General features: G+C 43.2%; 1 protein-coding gene and 1 long non-coding RNA gene across 4 annotated transcripts in view; one reads left to right on the top strand and one right to left on the bottom strand.

Moving 5' to 3' along the window:
• Window positions 1-21,370, top strand: part of cecr2 (CECR2 histone acetyl-lysine reader) — a 55,016-nt gene that overhangs the window by 7,833 nt on the left and 25,813 nt on the right. The window lies entirely within an intron of this gene.
• LOC139069697 (uncharacterized) lies at window positions 17,496-19,400 on the bottom strand. Its single transcript, XR_011520390.1, has 2 exons — window positions 18,894-19,400; window positions 17,496-17,686 (listed from the first exon to the last, which is right to left on the bottom strand). It is a non-coding gene; the product is annotated as an uncharacterized lncRNA (long non-coding RNA).

The raw sequence follows: 21,370 nt of genomic DNA, 5'->3' as shown, positions 1-21,370 counted from the left end.
ACCAAGTCTCATAGGAATGATTATTAAAAAGTTGAATATTGAGCCAATAACAGACTTCTGTTTTTGATCTTTTTGAACTGTTTGTACTTAAAACTAGAAACAAGTTAAATTTGATTGACCGTCAGAAGGTGGGAAAGTGCCCCGCTCCCTCCCAGCTCCCTGATTGGTTGCGAGAGGTCAGTCATCTTCTGGCTAAATGGACTTACACACCCACGCTTGTGAGACATCAAATCGATCGGCTTGGCCTAAGGAATCCAACCATCCACATATAAATCCATACATCCTTCTTTCCGTCCGTCCATCCATCCATCCATCCATCCATGTTCCTACCCTCACCTATGGTCATGAGCTTTGGGTAGTGACCGAAAGAACGAGAAAGCAGATACAAGTGGCCAAAATGAGTTTTCTCCACAGAGTGGCCGGGCTCTCCCTTAGAGATAGGGTGAGAAGCTCGGTAATTCGGGAGGGGCTCTGAGTAGACCCGCTGCTCCTCCACATCGAGAGGAGCCAGTTGAGGTGGCTCGGGCATCTGGTCAGGATGCCTCCTGGACGCCTCCCTGGTGAGGTTTTCCGGGCACGTCCAACCGGGAGGAGGCCTAAAGGTAGACCCAGGACACGGGGGAGGGACTATGTCTCTCACCTGGCCAGGGAACGCCTTGGTACTCCCCCGGAGGAGCTGGCCCAAGTGGCTGGGGAGAGGGAAGTCTGGGCCTCTCGCCTTAGGCTGCTGCCCCTGCGACCCGACTCTGGATAAGCGAATGAAAATGGAATGGATCTTTAAATACATTCAGTTCATTTTGACAGTTTAGCTTAGTTTCAGCTTCACTTCAGCTATTCAGCAGCTTCAGCAATCAGTTTCTGAATTTAGCATATGCTGCTAATTTCACAGTTCAGCTAAATGTAAAAATTAAACTGTTAAACTAGTCCTACTGAAATAACAGTTGTTAGACATTTTAGCTGTCCAGATTTTTATACAATGTTCACAGATTTCAGTTTTCTGCTGTTTAGGTTGTTTGCTTGTTGGTGCTTTTTGCTTCTACATCGTTCAATACATTCAGCTCATTTTGACAGTTTTGCTTAGTTTCAGCCTCAGTTCAGCTGTTCAGCTAACAGTTTCAGCTATCCAGCATTCAAACAGCATTTCTGCAAGAAATGCAAATTTTTCTAGTTATTATTTTTTTACACATCATTAATATGCCAACATTCTGCTTTATATTTTTTTACCTGTAAATATTATAGCTAAGCTCAGTCACATGTTTTAGGCCATTTTGCTTGGGTTAGGGTTAGGGTTTTTATGTTTGTCTGTAAAATGGCTGTGAAATATCTTTATTTATTTACATCTCAGATAATATTTCAGAACATAGTGAAACTGATTTCTAAGTTTGGACATGCATCATGTTATCATGGAAAAGTAACTCTCAAAGATGACACATTTTGGGAGTGCAGTGTGAGTGGAGTTTGGTCCTCACCTCATCCTGTTTGCCTCTGTTTTTTGGGCCAGGTGAGTGTAAACCAGGATTTTAGGTGGATGCTGTGTGTGGAGGTATCAAGGAATTTCATTTCTACCACTATCATGAAAAATACCACCAGTACACGATGTCCCGCACTCTTAGCTGACAGTTTATTTAGTCAGGTTCATGTTGTTATCCTAATGTGACTTGGCAAACATAAATATTCACAAAAGGCTCTAAGGTCTGGACGTTTGGATCCAGTGTGTTTGCCTTCTGAGGACTTTGTGTCATAGAAATGAGAGGAACCCGTCATGCAAACATGTTTGTTTTGCTTAATGCCACATAGCAGCGACAGGACGAGCTGGCCTGGGCACTCTTGTGAATGTAGTAGTCTGAGCGGCTGCCTACATTTTACTCCATGTTTGAACTTCGTCTGTTGCTCAACAGTTTTTGTGGTTCATGTTTTCAAGATGTAAAACAATAACCATTTTACCGGTAATCTTTTTTCTCTCTCTCGTGTTAGATCCGTTCTGTGTTTTTGGTGGATTGGTTTGATTGAGCCTTTTAGTCCCTCTTGTAATTTTATCTGTAGTTGTCATTTGACTCAGAAGAAAATTAGGGAATAAAATGTGGGAAAGTTAGGACGGCGTATTGGCAACCTCCATTTTGTTTCTTGCTGTTTGATTCTGCCATGTTAGCTGGCCTTTTTTGTTTAATTAGCATCTGACATTTCATATTTGCCTTTTGTCATATTTGTTTCGTCGTTAAATTCAGCACCCACAAAGTTCACTTTGATGAAAACACTCAAAGAGAAGAAATAAAATAGAAAAGTTAAAGGTTTGGATGTGCACCGTGGCCGAGGCTTTGTTTATGTAGTCCTACTGAGATACCCTCTGAATTACAGAATAGCTAGCTTGTTGCATCTAAAACTAGGAAACCGATGGAAAGCGTTGCATGCAGGTTTGTGTAAGTTTCTTTTGGCACGCTGTTCATCATTTTGCCCTCTGGAATTAACCGTGGGGGAAGAGTTGGAAGGGTGTGGGAAACCGTGCCTCCACATGAGTAATTATGATAATTCAGAGCAGCTAGTCTAAGTCCTAACTATCACACATGTTGGAGTATATTGATTGTTTTCTCTATAGGTTAGAAGAGTTGAATTATCTGTTTACTGGGACATCAGTCCAGAGCAAAGATCTGTGTGTGTCACTGATAAACCTGAGAGTTACGTTAAATTAAATCAAGTAATTGCTTGATAAGCTGTTTAGTTGACTGGTGACCCCCGCACTCACACACACCTTGTGACTTGCCTCTTTTTCGGTATCAGCTTGAGTTGTAACTCCCTGCACACCACTGCACATTGCTTGGGTAAAATATTCTATTGTAACTGGCATTTTCTTCTGTCATGGAAGGAAAGCGGCTTGGAAGTAAGTGGAGAGACATGTCCTTGACATGGAGTCATGAGCGGGGAAGCAAAGCACATTAGTATGAGAGAGTGGTCCATAAGAAGCAGCCCATGGTCAACATGGCTTTCTCCTCCTAATATTTTCTCCCTTTGGCTAAAGCTTGGTTTCTTGGCCATGCACCAGTGAACGATGCTTGAGGTCCTGATGCCAACAGACACCACTTGTTTCTGGTTCTGGTTGAGTTTACTTGTATAAGGTGTATGCTACCTGTTAACCAAAGACTATAAAAAGTAGACTCCGCAAATGCGGTCGCCATAGCCAGTAGCGGTTGGTGCAGTGTCTGCTCTGCAGTCTCTATGCTGTTGTAGACGGACCTCTGTAATGAACAAATCTACTTATTTGAATGAATGGAAATGTTCTTTTTGAAATCACACTGACAAATAAACATGTCTGAAGAGATGTCATGCACTATCAGTGTTTGCCGGTGTGTTTAAAGAGCAAGTCACCTCCAAATCTACTATTTTTTTCTGATAAACTATATAAATGCGTGTCTAATTGTGCTGCAGACACGTGGAGTCAATAGTTTTGCACTTTAGTGCATTTTAGTTAAAATTTAAAGAGCAAGTCAACCCCTACCAGAGTCTAACTCCACTCCCACTTCATGTTTGAAAAATGCAACACATGCTGTTGCCTGGCAGACCGAGAGGGCGGAGCCGCTAACAAATACACACACACTCAGGCTCACGACAGCATTGTGACATCATAATGTACCAGTTTACATCATAGCATACCTCTTAGCCAATAGCGGTGGCAGATTTAAATTAAAATACAGTGCAGAGTTTTTACCTGACAACGGCACAACACTGCCAGTTTTAGGCAGAATATTTAAATTTTAACTAAGATGCACTGAAGTGCCAAATTATTGATGACACGTGTCTGCAGCAAGATTAGACACTCGTTTATTTAGTTTATCAGCAAAAAAAGTTTATTTGGGGGTGACTTGCTCTTTAAAATTTCTGCCTGAAACTGTCAGTGTTGTGCCATTGTCAGGTAAAAACCCTTCACTTTATTTGAATTTAAATCTGCCACTGCTATTGGTGAAGAGGTATGCTATGATGTAAACTGGTACATTATGATGTCACAATGTCGTGAGTGTGTGTATTTGTTAGTGGCTCCACCCTCTCAGTCTGCTAGGCAACAGCATTTGTTGCATTTTTCAAACATGAAGTGGGAGTTAAGTACGCTTCTTGTAAGGGGTGACTTGCTCTTTAAAGAGCAAGTCACTCCCTACCAGCGTCTCACTCCACTCCCACTTCCTATTTGAAAAATGCAAAAAATGCTGTTGCCTGGCAGACTGAGAGGGCATTGTGATGTCATATGGTACCCTCTTAGCCAATAGCGAAGGCAGATTTAAATTCAAATCAAATCACTTTTATTGTCACGTCACATGTGCAGGTACACTGGTACAGTACATGTGAGTGAAATTCTTGTGTGTGAGCTTCACAGCAACAGAGATGTGCAAAAATACAGTAACGTAAAAACAAGCAAAATATAAAAATGGCTAATCTAAGTAATAATATATATAGTATGTAAGGTATATACATTCCTAAATGTGTGTGCTAAGTATTTTATTTTTTATTTTTCTACGTGTGTGCATGTGAGTGTGTGTATAGTGCGTACATACATATTTAACAAATGAATAAAGTAAACAATAAAATAAGAGATATAAAATATACAGAGGCTGGTATGTGCAGAGCAGTGGCATTAATGTACAGTATGGAGTGTGTAATGTTGGAGTTTCAGTAGTGAGGGTGAGGTGTCTGCGCCGTGTTCAGCAGTCTGATGGCCTGATGGAAAAAGCTGTCTGTCAGTCTGCTGGTTCTGGACCGGATGCTGCAGAACCTCCTTCCTGATGGAAGTAGTCTGAACAGTTTATGGCTGGGGTGACTTGAGTCCTTGATGATCCTCCCTGCTTTCCTCAGGCACCGCTTCCTGTAGATGTCCTGGAGGGAGGGAAGCTCACCTCCAATAATCCTTTCTGCACACCGCACTGCTCTCTGGAGAGCTTTGCGGTTGTAAGCGGTGCTGTTGCCATACCAGGCGGAGATGCATCCAGTGAGGCTGCTCTCAATGGCACAGCGATAGAAGGTCCTGAGGATGCGGCGGCTCATGCCAAATCATTTCTGTCTCCTGAGAAAGAAGAGGCGCTGCTGTGCCTTCTTCACTGTATTGTTCGTGTGCACTGACCACGTAAGATCCTCAGTCAGATGAACTCCAAGGAAACGGAAGCTGCTCACCCTCTCCACAGCGTCGCCGTTGATGGTGATGGCTAATCTAAGTAATAATATATATAGTATGCTCCTCCGGAAGTCCATTATCATCTCCTTTGTCTTTGTGACGTTGAGGGTGAGACTGTTGTCCTGACACCAGTGGGTCAGGGCGCTGATCTCCTCCCTGTAGGCCGTCTCATCGTCGTTGGTGATGAGACCCACCACTGTGGTGTCGTCCGCATACTTCACAATGATGTTGGAGTTTCTCGTGGCCGTGCAGTCGTGGGTGTAGAGTGAGTACAAGATGCAGTGCAAAGTTTGAAATCGAGGTAAACACTGACAATTTTAGGCAGAACATTTAAATTTGAACTAAAATGCACTAAAGAGCAGAATTATTGTCTACACATGTCTGCAGCACCGTTAGTAGGGTTGGGAACTGAGCATCTATTGGAACCGGGACAAACTGTCAGTTTTTATTTCAGTTCCTAGTATGCCGACCGGAAGAGGAATCCGCGGCCGATCGTGAAAAATGAACATGATGTGCAAAACGTTTTCAGAGCTGATCAAACCAGCTGTCTGCCACTCCTGCTCTGCTGCCCGCAGAGAGCCTGTGTGCAGCACCAACAAATGGTGTGAGGTGAGTTTGGCTCACCGCAGAAATAAAACACACGGAGCATCAACAGTCAAACTCAGCCACTCACCAACACTTGTGTGAACAGGACCGTCAGCAGGCTGAGCAATAATCTGTAAAATAATTAAAGTCATGCTAGAGCAGACGTTCCCTGTGGTGTTCTGCCCACCACAGGAGCTGATAGGGATAATGATAATAATAATAATAAATCTTACAGCACAGAGTTGTGAGATTTTTAATTTCCTTTTTGAACTATTTAGTCTGAGAGTTATAATGTTTTAAGTCCGTTAGATTGTTACTGACAGCAGCTACATTTAAGTTTCAGCTTGTCTTCTCCCAGCACAGAGGTGTGGATTCTCGTCATCCTAGACATCATCCTGATGGTTGTAATTAAAAACTTTACTTCAGTTTTCTGGTTTTGTTGGAGACGTTTAAACTCATCCCAGAGGCTCCTTCCATATTTGGTTGTGGTCAGAAACAAACACACTGGTTGTGCTGCAAGTCTTTGTCTTTCTCAAAAACATGTTTTTGTCTAAATGAAGGTGATGTTGTTGTTCATAGAATTAAAATTCATGTTGAAGTTGAGATGATTTTATCAAGTAGGACCCGGGGTTAACTGGCTCGTGTAGAACATGTAATGTTTTGAAAGAATCGGAATCCCGAATCGATAGGAACCGGAATCTAAACGAGGAATCGGAATTGTTCAAATTCAAATGATGCCCAACCCTAACAGTTAGACTATCATTTATAGTTTGTCAGCAACACGGTTTAGCCTCAGTAGAATCTTGTAGATGTGGGTGATGTGGAAAAATTCCTGTCACAATATTAACTTTCATGTTGGTCGATATAGAAATATATCATGATGTAAAAAGTGATTATTTTTGTCCATTTTTAATTCTCTCTGGTACTGTAAGTGAGATGTGAAGATATCAGATTATTTTTTTATTTAAAGATTTATTTTCAAAAGCTGAACATGCCATGAAATATTAAATAACTCCATCCATCCATTTTCTGCTTATCTGGAGTCGGGGCCGAGAGGCCCAGACTTCCCTCTCCCCAGCCACTTGGGCCAGCTCTTCTGGGGGGATCCCAAGGCGTTCCCTGGGCAGCCAAGAGATAGAGTTCCTCCAGCGTGTCCTGTGTCTTCCGTTAGGTCTCCTCCTGGTTGGATGTGCCTGGACAACCTCACCAGGGAGGCGTCCCAAGAGGCATCTGCCCGAGCAAACTCAACTGGCTCCTCTTGATGTGGAGGAGCAGCAGATCTACTCTGAGCCCCTCCCGGATGACCGAGCTTCTCGCCCTATCTCTGAGGGAGAGCCCAGCCACCCTGCAGAGAAAACTCATTTTGGCCGCTTGTATCCACAATCTCATTCTTTCGGTCACTACCCATTAAAACGTTAAATAACTGGTTATTTTTAACTAAAATTCTAAAGCATTAAAGGACAGAACTCTATAAAACAAACATCAAAATAAAAATACTCAAAATTTGTAAATCTTTTTCAGGAACTAGCAGAATGCTACATGAGAGGAGAGCTTACACTACAGGATCTGTTGTTTTATTCCCTGATATTTGGACATCTCGCCTTTGATTGGCCATCAGCAACGCGACTACCACTGACTCCGTTTGCTCGGCAATGTGGATGTTTAATCTTCACTAATAACACGAGTTACAAGGAGGTCTGCTATGTGGTGGAGTTGCTAATGCTAATCGTTAACTTCAACTAGCAGAGGCATTCTCTGCTGTTTGCTGGACGCTAACCCAACAACAGCCTTCCCTGCTGTGAGTCCAGATGGGTGAGTCCGAGAATGTTAAGTGACTGTGTGACGTAGATCTGTCAGGCTTTTCTAATCCTAGAGTTTCACCGTCTTGTCAGAAACAAATGCATAGGATAGTAGCAGCAGACTATTTTCATGTTCAGCTTGCATGAAAACTCTGTGACAATTATAATTAGAAAAATCATCAAATGTTTTTTTCTGTTGCACACCTTTAAAAGATTTCACATCCTGCTTTCTGGTCCAGGAGCTCAAACAGCACAGTTAAAGCAACAGCTGCACCGCTACAGGAAATTTAAACTAAATTCACACGACTGAAGTGTTCGCTCATTTATTTTCAACAACGTCATTTTCTCTGTCCTCTGTCTTGTTTCTTATTCGTAACTTTTGTTATGTCTGTTTTTCCAGCCGTGTAACCTGCAGAAGCGGGCTAAAGCTAAGCTGCACCAACATTAACCGGAGCTACGCACGGTTCATTTGTGTTTTATGGCGAGGTTCGGTTGAGCCATTCTCAAAGGTCTATTGAGGAAAAATGAATTAGAAATATATATTGCTGTTGTTTTATCACCTATAGTGATGGGTAATATTTGACACTGGTGTTATTAGAAAAACTAATCTTACCCCCTCAAGTAACGGACAAGACAAATGGTTGTGACAAGATTTTGTTTGTGAGGGAACTTGTTTGTTTTAGAACACAAGTAATTATTCTTCATCAAGACCACTCCCATCACTGCTTTTATCTGAATGACCAAGGCTCCATACGCATGTTGCACTTGGGATGTTGGTGTCGCTGGAGCTCCCAGATATGTCTGCTAAAAACACCAGAATTAAATTTTTTGTCCTGTCGCCTCCAAGGCTTTGCAAAAGATTCAGTCAGTTGTGCATTAGATTATTGTAACTTCTGTGACTACTTTTCTCTCCATAGATGTGCAATCCATGTTGAGCAATTTCATTTACTGATTTATCAGACATTAAAGTCTGACTTGGCATTTAAATCTTGCTTTCATGGATGCAAAATGCTCTCCTTTCATGTTTATGTTTTTGTGAAGCCCGTCTGACACTTGCTAATCTGCAGCGTCACATTTAAACTTTGCTTTTTGCAAAAATAATCAGGTTCTGTCAACAATTACTGTTTCAGAGTGGGTTGTGACAAATGTGTTGTGATTTCTCTCTGAGGGGTCTGCACACGCCCGAGAAGCTAGTGTTGAGTCAGTCATCTTCTAAAGGGGTTGTTTAGCGCTTGTAACGAAAACAAACACTGATGTTTGTTCAAACCGATGATGTCAACAGGTGACGATGAGAAACTGGCACATTGACTATGAAGACCAGAAATGACAGAGTCTACAGTTTGTTGCACATTCTCCAAAGAGATAGGTGTGGAAGTAGAGTTGTGAGACTAGACTGACGTGTGGAGAAGAAATGGGAATGTGAGGAGATTTTCAAAATAAAATAAGGGCTTTTTTTTTCTGTTAACCTTTTCTCAGGTCCCATTGTCACTTGACTGCACCCTGTACCCAACCGCAGTCTTTCTACCCCATCCTTTGTTGAGGCCCAGCAGTCTCCCCTTCACTGCACCCCAGCCCCTGGCATCACCATGACTAAACCCCAGATGGTGGTTCTTTCTTTTTCTCTGAAGGGTGGAGGGTGATAGCTGCTGCAGCCCATCTAGGGAGGGGGCTCTTGGTGGGTGTGTTTTACCCTGGCTGATTGTAAAAGAAGATTTAGTCCCATTAAATTGGGGAAGAAGAAAGCAGGAGCAGATTGCCTGTGAACATGTCCTTGTTTTCTGTTGTTTAGAAAGCAAGTGGATTAACGGGGGGGGGGGGGGGGGGGGGGGGGGGGGCACGACTGGATCAGGGCTTAAAGACCGACTGGAAACAGACCCACCATCTCCTGGTGACAATTTTTCCTGTATGGCCCAAAAGAAGAAAAGAGCTGAATTTCTGATGAAATTTAGTCTATTTAAATTCTGTTTCAAGGTAACGACGGTTTGGGTACTGCTAGTCTACAATCAGATGTCAGGTTCTGTCCCACCAGCTGCCATCCTCTGGTCACCTTTTCTTAAAGCCTTGTAGGCACCATCTCCTGGCACGTTCCTGTCCAGATCAGGCTATACGTGATGCTATGGAGACTCTTTGAAAATCAAGAGGCTTTTTGCATGTCTTCTCTAACATTCTCAGTTGTATGCAAAGTTGGAGGGTATTGTGAGATCATCCCACCCCCCCTGATGTGATTGGCAAGTAAAGCAGTGGTACATGCATCAGATGGTTTCACATGGGGAGTGTGTGCACAGGGGGGAGGTTGAGGGGTACATGCAGTTTTTCTTTTTTCTGCTGTCCCCATTGTTGCAACTCCCCATGGTTCCTTTACTCTGTCTCCAGTCTGGGGGTGTGGGGGGCGTCCCTGCAGTTTTGCTTTATCACTGCATCTTTGCAGCTGGATGTGAAGCGGAGATGAGAAGTGACGAAATTCTCACCAAAACAGTTCTCATCAAAAAGGTGGCAGGAAGTAACTAGGCTCAGTGTGTGTGTGTGTGTGTGTGTGCGTGTGCGTGTGCGCGTGTGTGCGTGTGCGTGTGTGTGTGTGTGTGTGCGCGTGTGTGTGTGTGTGTGCGTGTGTGTGTGTGTGTGCGCGTGTGTGTGTGTGTGTGTGTGTGTGTGTGTGTGTGCGTGTGGTTGCAACAGAAAGCCATTGCCAACAATAAAAGACATTTCTTTTAGAAAAGTCCGTTTGTTTCTACAGACAACAGAATAAAGACCAGAAAACAAAACCTAGATGTGAAGCAACTTTTGCTTTATGTCTCAAAAGTTGGAGCATGAACGCTGAGCTGGTGAGGGTGTGTAGAGGAGGGCTGTTTGTTTTATGATACTTTATGTGGCGCACACTGAATCAAAACCGTTCAGAAGCAAAGCATTCTGGTCATGAGACCCTTTTACAAAACCATTTTTGCAATATGGCCACAAAGATTTATCGCCTCTGTGTCTGAATCACCAACGGCGCCAACATCATCACACAGTGACACAAGCTTCCCTACATCTATTATTATAGGATGCATAACTGCACAGAAGTAAGCAGTGTTGACGAGCACTGCGTGGCTAGCTAGACTCACCGTTGCATCATATCACCATATCATCTGTGTTGCTCCGTCACTACCCCTCGTCAGTTCAGAAGCTGACTTCAGGCCACCTCAGTGATTGCATAAACCACTCGGAGAACAAGGAGGTGTCTAAACTTTTTGTGGGCGGTTTGTGAGTAGAGCTAGTTTGTTTTCACACATTTAAGATGCTTAACTTGCTGTTAGACTAATGACATTTAATTAACGTAATTATTTAGATACACGGCGCATTACCAGGTAATGTTATCGCCAAAAATGATTATGGGTATGTTTCTGCGTGTTTTGTGCACAAGCTAGTGCTGCTGTTAGCATTGTCCAAGTGTTCTGGGAACATTTGCACTGTTGTGTTTGGGAATGTCAAGACCTTGTCACACCAGCCTGACTTCAAAGGGCTACTAGAGCTAATAGGACCTACTGCTTTGTGGTATTAATGGTCAACACCAAGTCTACAGCCAGTTGCCCTTTGACCTCAAAGTCTTCAGATTATAATTTTAAAATGAAAAGTTTTCCTGTGTTTAATTTTGTTATGAAATAGTCAGTTTGCTTTAAAATCTCAACAGAGAATATTAGTGCAGTCGGTTAGCAGATCGAAAATGTTTTGTTTCTTCGTGAGTGAGTTGTTCCAGGTGGCTCTCAGCCGAAACGGGAAGCAAGTGGATGCTGTGGCTTCCTCAGAGTGGAAGTGTGAGAGCAGGGTCCGAAATTAAATTTTTTACTCACCGGCCAAGTTGGCTGGTAGATGATGAAAATCTACCGGCCAAGCATATTTTTTACCGGCCAAAATCCTAAATGATTTAGATCTACCTAAAGCATGTAATTCTATATTATGTTGATTCCAAACAGAGTGACAAAATAATTAAAACATCAATTAATAAGGAAAACAACTCTTTTGTCATTTTTACTATTTATTTATTTATTTTTAGAGATGTTTTTATGAACTCTTTCATTGAAATCTAGTCAGACTCCTTGTTTTCTCTGTCCATGAAGTCTGGCCTCCTGCTTCTGACACCGTCTTTGTGCCAAAGCATTACAGCCTCATTTGGGTCATAGTCCTTGATCTCTGGAGAACACAGCTGCACCATGAGAAGATCTGAAAGTGTGTCAGGGCTAGGGTTGTCATGGAAACCGGTGTAGCAGTAAACCCCGGTAAAAAAGTTGACAATAGTAATAACCGTCTTGTTTAAAAAAATTATCTCGGTGGGTTACCGTGGCTGCGGTGTAGGCGCGGTGACCCTTACCAGCCACCGTATCATCTGCTGAAGTAGCCGGCGGCACATGCGCACTTTGTTGTTTACAACCAAAACTTTCTTGAAGCTAAAGCTGAAATAATGGCAGGAGGAGACGGCAGCGCTCAGGACATTTATTATCCCTCAAAGAAGACAAAGTGGGAAGTATGGGCATTTTTTTTTGGATATTTGAAGAATGCCAAGGGCCAGTTGTCTGTGAAAGGCAGCAACGCTACGTGGCCATCATAATGTAGCCATTGTCTCACGACTCCGCCGTCTCCAGTTCACCACTTTTCTCAAAATCTTCTGGTTGCCACTGGTCCTGGTGGTTTTTCTTCCAGTTCGACGAGTTTTCTTTTGGAAGGCTGGCTGACTCCAGTTAAAAACCGCCACATTTCACCGCTAGTTTTAACACGAAGCTAACGGCTAACTTGATAAACTGATTGAATGGGATAGGTGGAAATGACGTTGGATGCGGCGCTCACGTTTCGCGTACGTTTGTGTACGCTGCATGCAGGCGGGAGGAGTATCAGAAATCCGTGGAAGATGACTGATAAACATAACTAATTTGGTGCAAACATTTACTCGCCAGGTGGCAGGTAGAGCTCAAAAATTTACTCGCCAAATGGAGCAATTTACTCGCATTTGGCGAGTGGCGAGTGTTAATTTCGGACCCTGTGTGAAAGCCACTGTTTTCTCTGTGCAGCCTCACATCTCACAAGCTTAACAATTCTCACAGTCCTCACAAAGTCAAGGAGCATGTTCAAGGTGTGTGTCTATGCATCTGACACGGTTCAGGAAGGGTTCTATGAAGCATCCACCTTTAGTCCTCCCTGGTGTCTTCCTCAGCCCAGCCACTTGTTCCACCTGGCTCTGACGTGCAATAAAACAGCTGGAAACTAGAACTGGTTATCTGGTGTACGCGCCACAGTTAGTGTTCTTCTGTTTCCACATTGTGGTTTGGATCAGATCTCTACCTGTAGTTATGTCACTTCACATGTGTTAAATAAAAATGTGTCCGTGGAGTTGTTCAGATGGAAAAAGCGGTTTGGAGAAGGGACATTTCTCCATTTTCAGCTATTATTTTGAAAATCTGGTCAGACGGTCTACAGAAATGAGCCAACCAGTTCATGTTTTGAGCTGTTAGTCAGATGTGTGTGGCAACAACTCAAAGATCAGATGAAGTGTACATCCTGAGGATGTGAGGGCGTTTTCCTGTGGTGTTACTACTGTGTGTGCGTGTGTTTGTCATGAGGCAAGAGGTGGTTACATGTGGGGGTGGAGGGTGTTGTCAGATGATGGTTCCTGAAGGAGCCATGTGTAAGTAGGAGGGGGTGGAGGAAGATGTAAAGAAAAAGGCACAAGAGAGGAAGAGAGGAGCCTTTACACAACAAACAGGTCTCCCTTCCCCCTCCGGCTAGCCATACACACATCCTCCAACTGTTGGTGATATAGACCCCGGAGGAGCTGTTAACAGCATCGACTTGGAAAGTGTTTGCTGTGAGGGTAGCCAGAGAGGCCAACCCCCTGGTGCTACAAGTTCTTTGGGTCTGCAACAAGCTGCTGATATAATTCCCTCTACTCTTGTCACAACTCCTTGCTTCTCCTACCTTACTTGCATCTCATATTGGCCTGGCATTTTATGTAATGTTGTCTGTTACTAGTTTATGCTTGGTCCAATATTTCTAATAACAAGCCACACATGTGTGCTCTCCATATGCATCACGGTCATCGACTGCAGTTGTAATATGGACGGACCCTCTGCACTGTCCCTGTAGGTTTCTGAAGAACTGAACTGAAGCCCGATAGGTGGTTCTCACCATCTTGGCCATGTCACTCTAGGGATGGGCGGTATGGCAAAATATTCATATAGTGGTTTATGGATGAATTATATTGGTTTCACTGTATTTTTGTCTTACAAAACTCAAGCTGTTGCCATGGAGATGAAACACCGAGCTAGTCTGAACCAAAAAGTGCTACAGAGATGTTGTCTGCTAGGCTACATCTGTTAGCAATATGAACGTCGAGAGTAATGAAATAGTTTAGAATAATAGCTAATTGTTAAGGTATATTGGTAATGGTCAGCATGACATATTTTACACAACAGCGTTGTTTGTCTGCTTGAATTGGTTTCGACGGCCACCCCTTCTTCCTGGTGCATTGTGGTGAGGTGAACAAATCAAGTCTAGTTTGGCCTTAGCCGAAAGTGCCAAATTCACATGAAATGTACTTGCTTTTCACCCATCTGTGTGCCGTTTTTCAATACTCAAGGATGCTAGTATGTTAACGGTTTGTGACGCAATGCATTATGGGAAAATTTGCTGTCCCAATTCCGCAGAAGGATGCATTGATCCATCCTCGACACAATGGGCAGAGCAAGAACTCATCTGGGAACTTTGAGCGAACTTATTATGCACTTCAGATTGGAACAGTCCTTGGGCCATCGTTGATGACGTACACAAGGGCGTGAGTACACAAGTTCGGACAAGTATGCATACAGCCATGCTGCGGTCTTGGTGTGTAGCAGTGAAATCAGTCCCAGCTGAAACACTTTCCCACAGCAAACATTCCGGACATTGTCTAGGCCAGGTTTTCCCAACCCCGGTCCTCAGGGCACACTGTCCTGCATGTTTTCCATGTTGCCCTTTTTAACACCAGTGTTAAGTCAGTGACTTGATGCAATTTGCTGGGTTCCTTATATAGAAACTTTTTTCTGATTGGCTTAATGACCTGACCTGGATTGGAATGTTTATTATGTGAAGTGCCTTGAGACGACTCTTGAGTCGTGATTTGGCGCTTTATAAATAAACTTGAATTGTTGGCCTGCTGCCACACACCTGACTTAAATTAATGAGTGATTAACAGGCCTCTGCAGCACTTGATGTCCTCCTGAAGAGCCAGTGTAAATCAGGTGTGCTGATACATGGACGTCTTGTCACTCCCAGAAATACAAGAATGGAGCTGAGAACGGGGCTGTGAGGGTGGGATTCTGAGTCTACGTAGCTACGATATAACTGAGCCAGCTGAAGCTAATGAACAATGGCACCAGAAGACTGCAGTTGAGCGACTCTGCTACCCTCTATGCATGTCAGTCTGTGGGGCAGTCAGCCATAGACCGTCAAAGAATAAGCAAATACCGTATTTTCCGGAGTATAAGTCGCACCAGCCATACAATGTATAATGAAGAAGAAAAAAACACATATAAGTCGCATTTTGGGGGGAAATTTTATTATTTTTCTTACAAAATCGGAGACCAAGTGTTTCACATTGCAAGACAAGTACCGCTAACAATAACAGAATAAACAACGCGGGCGCAGCAGCGCGCCACGGTCTCCAGCAGAGGATGGCGGTGTTTGAAACCCTCCCAGCGGGACAGGGGAGCTCAGTCTTGGTCCAGAGCCGGCCTGCAGCAGCACGCCACAGGCTGCAGCAGGTGATGGCGGGGCAGAGGAGCTGAAACCTGGGTCGGAGCCGGCCCGCAGCAGCGCGGTATGGCCTACATAATTTGGTATATAAGTCGCTCCAGAGTGTAAGTCGCAGGACTGGCCAGACTATGAAAAAAAGTGCGACTTATAGTCCGGAAAATACAGTACATGTTTTTTCAAAATAAATTATATAAGTTGTTTTCGTCTGTTTTACAGCTAATTAACAAAACTAGGCTGAAATTAATTAGATCTGCTGATATCTGCCTGCTTTCAGTTTTTCACACACACGAGTTTGTTTTTGTTTTCGTGTCTTCCCTTTAAGACCAATTACATCTAAACTTCAATATCATGAACTGAGTTTGGGCTCCATGTTCTTCAACAGCACAAACATTCATCCAGGCCATACTTGGCAATGGCTTCCAGGAAATGTGAAGCTTTTTGCCCCTGTCATATACAGCTCATCTCAGAGAAAAGGATTACCTCAAGGGGGGCTTCAGTGTTGGAACTTGCAGCAAGATTCTTTTTGGTCTGTTTTGTCAGGATTATTGTTTGTTTTTCTTAAGCACCTTAACAAGTGTAGTGGAGTTCCTGCTAAATATTACAAATGCAAATGTCTGATTAAAGAAATACACAAGTCTTTTTTTACAAACTTGTGAACTTTCAAGTGTAGATGTTTGAAAGTGTAGAGCTGAGTGTCATGGGGCACTTTAAATCTGAATACCTTGGTAGAGCTTCTTTTAAAGGGTAACTTGGCAAACATATGACCCCTGTACTTTGAATTTGACTTCTTTAAGGGGAACAGAGACACATGTACATTTCTACTACATTGTGAGAGTAAAGGTGTTGTGTTCTGTTAAAATGACGGTGTGTATTTTCCCTGGTAATAGGGGGCAGTACATACCTTAATCTTTGAAAGCAAGTGGTATTTTTGTGTTTGAGTAAGACCTTACCAAAGGATGGCCATTAGGAACAAAACCTCAAGCAAAATGACGAGCACATCAGATTGCCTTTCATCACCGTTGGTGAGCAAAGAGGTAAATGTGTAAAAGGACAATGTTTATAAATGGCGAAAGTTTGGTAACTGTTTGCTACAAACCAGCCAATGCATTTTGTCCTCACTGGCTCCTGTACAAGGAAACCGTGTCTAATATAACGTCGACCAGAGACTTGGACTCGCTCCCATGTATTTTAGACCCGATTTATTGTTATATGTTCCAAAGCTGCCTACATTTTTCAACAGCTGTGCATCATTTAGTTAATTTTCAACAACATTTCAATGGATATTTCCATAGATTAACGGGAAAAGTTCACATTGTCACACAAACGTTATTGAGGACACATTTGGTAGGGGAGCAATGTGAAAATGAAAACCAGTTATTTTGATGTGGAGTCATTGTGGAGTCACTTGTTGCATAACTTACTGTCCTTCTGAAGGAGTCCAGTGACTCACTTTTTGATTCATTCTAGATTTGGATTTGGTTTTCCAATCCTAATATTTTGGTAAGGACATGACTATGGTATGTCATGTTTTCTGTTGAGCGTGGACAATCCTCAGCAGCAGTGAACAGTGAAGCCCAAACCTGTTTTTAGTGGGGACAATGTGTGGAGGGAGTGGAGTGATAAGACAGAGAAAGGGAAAGAAAGAGGTGGTGAGTTTAAGCAGTTCCTCAGAGGCCCTGGCAGACTCTCGTAAAGCGGGGGGGGGGGAAGAGGTATGGCCGGTAAAAGTAAAACAACAAGAGATTCTGCTAAGAGAGGTGGCAAAAATACCTCAGGGGCGAATAGCTGATTATGAGCCAGGTCCACAGAGGACTAAAGTGATGACACACCTTTTGACTAAGCCTTTACTCACCGTCCAGTCTTTGTGTGAACATGGGGACTGAATAGCCTGTTTTGTCTAAATCATTAGCTTAGTGATAAATCTGACTGTGTAGCACCATGATTTATGCTTGTGTACAGTCTTATCGCCCTTCCAGCTCTTATCGTAGCGTCTAATGGATCATTAATATGAGTCAAAGTACTATATAGAGTTTGTTCTGCTGCAACACGTGTATGAATGGAAGTAGCAAGCGTTAGCATTGTGCCATGCTAGTGATTAAAATGAAGCGTGTTAATTTCTTCATGTTCTTCATATTCGGTTGTTGCCCATGGTGTTTTTCATCATGTTCCAGTGTATGGCTGAAGAAAGGCCACATACGAAACACATTTATTTATTTATTTATTTTTGCCATCTGAGATGTTCTGTGGTAGTGTTAGTCCAAGGGCAGCAGCAAGCCCTCCAACCTGACGTGCAGTTCTCAGATCTTATTCCCCAGCTGTGGCCCCAGGCTTTTACAACGTGTGATCAAAGTGCAGTTTGTCTCTTTTGCCTGAGGACCGGCTGATGGGGGACCTGGAGTAGAAAAGAGCACAACACAGGATCTGTGTGCTTCCTTTGGACACGTGCCTTTGGACTAAGATATGCACACAAAATATTTATGATCCGAGTGTATCAGCAGCTGGATAACATGAACAAACAATGTCTGGATCAGCAAATGGTTTAAGATTTTTAGTGAGTCTGTTTTGTTTTCTGTTTGAGCAGAAAATGGCTCACAGCTGAAGGACAAAACTTGTGGACATCAAGCATTATGGTTATTGGTTGTCTTTGGTATGAAGTTCTCTGAAGAAGCAGAGTAGCTAAGGCAGGTCACCCCTCGGTGTACAAAATCTACAGTAACGTTTCATTTTTTGTCTAGGAAGAATTTAAATCCCACAATCCTTTTATTTTTTTAGTTTTCACATCATTTGCAGTGTGCACATGTTTCCACTCTGCACAGGTCAGGTCGATTCAAACCGATGTTGAAGGTGAAATAAATGGATAAATAATATCAATAAGTCATATTTCATTTCAGTTTTATCATGTTTATTGTGGCTGTTTTCATTGTGGATTTGACTGTTGTAAGCTTAGCTGTTACCGATCACTAGCTGTTTGTGTTGTAAAGTGCCTTGGGGGGCTGTGGAAACCTAGAAGGCCCTATTGAATACAGGCCATTTAACTATCACCTAGTGACCATACATGCAGTTCATTCTCATTTGGTTTGTAATGAGTCAAAAGTCTTTCATCATGATCCGCTCCTTAACGTGGCAACGTATAGTTTTACCATGAATCCCTGGACATATCCATATGCCCGGTGGTTGATGCCCGGCTTTGTAACCTATAACTACGTTTCCCACAATGTCTATTTGGGTATTGATGCCCCTTATCAGTTAATAGACACTTAACTGGAAACCATGTACATATTCAAAAATTGCGCACCAAAGGATTTTTGACCCTAATGGCCTTCCGTTGGTAATGTCTTACTCAAACACAAAAATACCACTTGCTTGCTTGCAATGATTTAGGTATGTACCGCCCCCTATCGCCAGGAAAAACACAAGCTAGTAAGACATTGCTCAGTCTTTCTCTTCAGAGACGATTCGTTATGGTTGCACGAGTCACGGTAACAATATGATCCTTTATCTTTCATTTATGCTGATTACAACAGTGCATGCAAAATTGTGCTGCATAACAAGATTCATCCTTCAAACTTTAGATATTATCAAAATCCTGGAATATTCACCTGGATGGTTCATCTTTTCAGATTTGTAACAAGCTTCTTAGTCCTCGAGGCTAGAGTGTTTTGCTCTCGTCATCAACTTCTACATTATTTTAGACCATCTTGAGTCAGAATGAGGAACAAACTGACATCAGTCTTTCTCTTTTCCGCTTTTCTAACTTGAAGCTGAAGCCTTTATCTTATCCTGTTTTTCACCCTCTCCCCTCCTGTGTTTCATCGTGCTGACTTGTTGGCTCCTGGCTTTCGTCATCCTTCATGGCCAGGAGGTGTGTATGCTGACATTTGGTGACCTCTGAGTTTAGTTAGGTTACAGGGAGAGGGAGAGGCAGCTTGAAAACAAGTTACTGCACCAGTGTCAAACTGCCTACATGTCACTGGGAGAGGGCAACCTAGGAAGGAGGTTTACATTAGTATTGATGAAGAAGTGAGAAGAGTGAGTGTAAACAAAGTGGACAGTTGAAGTTATTTTTCCTGCAGATAGACTGGTCTCTAGGCTGAGGCGTTTGCTTTGGATAGAAATAGTCCCAGAAGTCAAATGGACTCTGCTAATGGAAGACTGAATTAGCATTTCCAGCCTCCCTTTGTCCCCGCTGTCTTCTCTTGTTGGACTCCAGAGCCTTTGGATATCAGTAGGGAGAACAGTGCATGCTGGGAAACCGTATGGGGTGCTAGGTCTTGGTTGGTCAGCGGAGGTGGGGAGGGGGCACGACCGCTGCTGCCTGCCATCTTTCCTTAGTGCTTTCAGGTCTTTTGGAGTTGGCTCTGCCAGTTACTGCCGCTTGACAAAACCTGAATGGTTGAAGCACAATGCCAGGCAGGAGAGGGTCATGGCTAAATGCGACTCACCGCTGCTGCCCAACTACCTCTGGCAAAAACCCTAATGAGACGTGGCAAATTCCACCTTTCTCTCCTGCCGTCCACCTCCGCCATCTTACCTTCTGTCAGCACAATTATCATCGTTTACAGCATTTAAAGATTCAAATGTTAGTTTGTATTCTGCAGAGCAAAGTTAAATGAGTGACTGCCACAGTGTGGTCACTGGTCATTGTACTGGCAACACTTGGTTACACACACACGCACGCACGCACGCACGCACGCACACACACACACACACACACACCTCAAAACAGAGTCAGACCTGGATTTGTCTTTAAGCTCTTCCTACCTAAAAACATCCCGCCAAACCCTTAATTTATGTCTGTAAATGCTTAGGATTCAATAGAACTTCATAGCTTATTCTGATTATTGCCCACCTCCTATAATTATCATATTTGTCTTTAAAGGATCTGTCACCACAGTTTACATGAAGGTTTGTTAGTTTGAATACGGTTCAGTGCCTGAGACGTGATGGCTCTGACTAGGGCTGGGCGATGAAACGAAATGTATCGTTACCGAAAATCATGACTGATGTCTTTTTTCCATGTCGTTAAATTCGGTAACAGAAAAATGAAAAAACATGATAGGTTACTGATGTTCATGTCCCTTAAAGAAGCTGTGGCACACAGACCAGTAGGGTCCACGTCACAGCTAGTCACATGGAGTCACATGACTCCACCCCATCCAGTAAGAAGACTGAAAACACAGGAAATAGAAGACGATTCAAATATGGAAGCATTGGGTTGCTTGTAGCTCGTAGGGTTGTCACGGTAACCGGTGTAGCGGTAAACCCCGGTAAAAAAGTTGACAATAACAATAACCGTCTTGTTGTAAAAAAAACTATATTATCTCGGTGGGTTACCGTGGCTGCGGTGTAGGCGCGGTGACCCTTACCAGCCACCGTATCATCTGCTGAAGTTGCCGGCAGCACATGCGCACTTTGTTGTTTACAACCAAAACTTTCTTTAAGCTAAAGCTGAAATAATGGCCAAAGGAGGAGACGGCAGCGCTCAGGAGGACATTTATTATCCCTCAAAGAAGACAAAGTGGGAAGTACGGGCATCTTTTGGATATGTGAAGAATGCCGAGGGACAGCTGATAGAAGACGGCTATCCTGTTTGCAGCACGTGCAGAAAAAGTGTCTGTGAAAGGCAGCAACGCTTCAAATCTCATGACACATCTGCGTGACCATCACCCACAACTCTACAGTCAACGCAAGGCAAGCTAACGTTAGCGTTTTAGCTAAAATGCGTGATCCGAGGATTTCGGTTGAGGGAGAATGCAACGAGTCGCTATATAAAGCAGCCGCAGCGCCGCTACCTGCATATAAACCGTGTCGCGGACACCGCCATGTTGAAATGACGCTATGCATTACGGGGCTCCCAGGGGCCGATAAGAGTTGGTCTCTCTCCGAGAATAATTATGAATTTAACAACGATTACTGCCTGATGACATTTTCCCACATCTGCAAAGCTCACTGGAAGGACACAAACCGAGGACGATATTTTCCTGATATAGGGTTTATTACTCAAGTAAGGGTAAAAAAGTATCTGATTAGAAGTCTACTTGAGTACTGAGTATCATCTGGTCTAATATTTTTAAAT

Source organism: Nothobranchius furzeri, chromosome 4, assembly GCF_043380555.1.
Source record: "Nothobranchius furzeri strain GRZ-AD chromosome 4, NfurGRZ-RIMD1, whole genome shotgun sequence".
In the NCBI taxonomy this organism is placed as follows: Eukaryota; Metazoa; Chordata; class Actinopteri; order Cyprinodontiformes; family Nothobranchiidae; genus Nothobranchius; species Nothobranchius furzeri.
This window is presented reverse-complemented; position numbering and strand designations above follow the sequence as displayed.